The following is a 3,090-nucleotide window of genomic DNA, read 5'->3' as shown; positions in this document are numbered from 1 at the left end:
ACCCTAAACTGGGTCACATTCCAAACTGGACATCATCCGAAACTGGGTCACATTCCAAACTGGGTCTCAACCGAAACTGGGTGACATTCCAAACTGGGCCTCACTCTAAATTGGGCCACATTCCAAACTGGGCCTCACCCTAAACTGGGTGACATTCCAAAATGTGGCTCACCGTAAACTGGGCCACATTCCAAACTGGGCCTCACCCTAAGCTTGGCCACATTCCAAACTGTGGCTCACTCTAAACTGGGACACATTCCCAGCTGCGCCTCACCCTAAACTGGGCCATATTCCAAACTTGGCCTCACCCTTTACTGGGTGACATTCCAAACTGGGCCTCACCCTTAACTGGGTGACATTCCAAAATGTGGCTCACCGTAAACTGGGCCACATTCCAAACTGTGCCTCACCCTACGCTTGGCCACATTCCAAACTGTGGCTCACTCTAAACTGGGACACATTCCCAGCTGCGCCTCACCCTAAACCTGGCCATATTCCAAAGTTGGCCTCACCCTTTACTGGGTGACATTCAAAACTGGGCCTCACCCTTAACTGGGCCACATTCCAAACTGGGTCTCAGCCTAAACAGCGCAACATTCCAAACTGGGCCTCACCCTAAACTGGGTGACATTCCAAACTGGGCCTCACCCGAAACTGGGACACATTCCAAACTGGGCCTCACACTAAACTGAGACACATTTCAAACTGGACCTCACCCGAAACTGGGTCACATTCCAAACTGGGCCTCACTCTAAATTGGGCCACATTCCAAACTGGACTCACCCTAAACTGGGTAACATTCCAAAATGTGGCTCACTGTAAACTGGGCCACATTCCAAACTGGGCCTCACCCTAAACTTGGCCACATTCCAAAATGTGGCTCACGCTAAACTGGGACACATTCCCAGCTGCGCCTCACCCTAAACTGGGCCATATTCCAACCTTGGCCTCACCCTTTACTGGGTGACATTCCAAACTGGGCCTCACCCTTAACTGGTCCACATTCCAAACTGGGTCTCAGCCTAAACAGCGCCACATTCCAAACTGGGCCTCACCCTAAACTGGGCGACATTCCAAACTGAGCCTCACCCTAAACTGGGACACATTCCAAACTGGGCCTCACACTAAACTGAGCCACATTCTAAACTGGGGCTCACCCTAAACAGGGACACATTCCAAACTGGACCTCACCCTAAACTGGGACACATTCCAAACTGGGCCTCACCCTAAACTGGGACACATTCCAAACTGAGCCTCACCCGAAACTGGGCGACTAGACAAACTGGGCCTCACCATTAACTGGGCCACATTTCAAACTGGGTCTCAGCCTAAACAGCGCCACATTACAAACTGGGCCTCACCCTAAACTGGGCCACATTCCAAACTGAGCCTCACCCTAAACTGGGCCACATTCTAAACTGGGGCTCACCCTAAACTGGGCCACATTCTAAACTGGGGCTCACCCTAAACTGGGACACATTCCAAACTGGGCCTCACCCTAAACTGGGACACATTCCAAACTGAGCCTCACCCGAAACTGGGCGACTATCCAAACTGGGCCTCACCCTAAACAGGGTCACATTCCAAACTGGACCTCACCTGAAACAGGGTCACATTCCAAACTGGACCTCACCCTAAACTGGGACACATTCCAAACTGAGCCTCACCCTAAACTGGGCCACATTCTAAACTGGGGCTCACCCTAAACTGGGCCACATTCTAAACTGGGGCTCACCCTAAACAGGGACACATTCCAAACTGGGCCTCACCCTAAACTGGGCCATATTCCAAACTTGGCCTCACCCTTTACTGGGTGACATTCCAAACTGATCCTCACCCTTAACTGGGCCACATTCCAAACTGGGTCTCAGACTAAACAGCGCCAAATTCCAAACTGGGCCTCACCCTAAACTGGGCCACAATACAAAATGGGCCTTACCCTAAACTGGGCCACATTCCAAACTGGACCTCACCCGAAACTGGGTCACATTCCAAACTGGGCCTCACCCAAAACTGGGACGCATTCCAAACTAGGCCTTACCCTAAACTGGGCGACATTCCAAACTGAGCCTCACCCTAAACTGGGACACATTCCAAACTGGGCCTCACACTAAACTGAGACACATTTCAAACTGGACCTCATCCGAAACTGGGTCACATTCCAAACTGGGTCTCAACCGAAACTGGGTGACATTCCAAACTGGGCCTCACTCTAAATTGGGTCACATTCCAAACTGGGCCTCACCCTAAACTGGGTGACATTCCAAAATGTGGCTCACCGTAAACTGGGCCACATTCCAAACTGGGCCTCACCCTAAGCTTGGCCACATTCCAAACTGTGGCTCACTCTAAACTGGGACACATTCCCAGCTGCGCCTCACCCTAAACTGGGACACATTCCAAACTGGGCCAAACCCTAAACAGGGTCACATTCCAAACTGGGCCTCACCCTTAACTGGGCCACATTCCAAACTGGGCCTCACCCTAAACTGGGTGACATTCCAAAACGTGGCTCACCGTAAACTGGGCCACATTCCAAACTGAGCCTCACCCTAAATTGGGCCACATTCCAAACTGGGGCTCACCCTAAACAGAGACACATTCCAAACTGGACCTCACCCGAAACTGGGTCACATTCCAAACTGGGCCAAACCCTAAACAGGGTCACATTCCAAACTGGACCTCACCCGAAACCGGGTCACATTCCAAACTGGGCCTCACCCTAAACTGGGTCACATTCCAAACTGGACCTCTTCCGAAACTGGGTCACATTCCAAACTGGATCTCACCTGAAACTGGGACACATTCCAAACTGGACATCATCCGAAACTGGGTCACATTCCAAACTGGACATCATCCGAAACTGGGTCACATTCCAAACTGGACATCATCCGAAACTGGGTCACATTCCAAACTGGACATCATCCGAAACTGGGTCACATTCCAAACTGGACATCATCCGAAACTGGGTCACATTCCAAACTGGACATCATCCGAAACTGGGTCACATTCCAAACTGGGTCTCAACCGAAACTGGGTGACATTCCAAACTGGGCCTCACTCTAAATTGGGCCACATTCCAAACTGGGC

Source organism: Chiloscyllium plagiosum, chromosome 15 (assembly GCF_004010195.1).
Source record: "Chiloscyllium plagiosum isolate BGI_BamShark_2017 chromosome 15, ASM401019v2, whole genome shotgun sequence".
Taxonomy (NCBI): domain Eukaryota; kingdom Metazoa; phylum Chordata; class Chondrichthyes; order Orectolobiformes; family Hemiscylliidae; genus Chiloscyllium; species Chiloscyllium plagiosum.
This window is presented reverse-complemented; position numbering follows the sequence as displayed.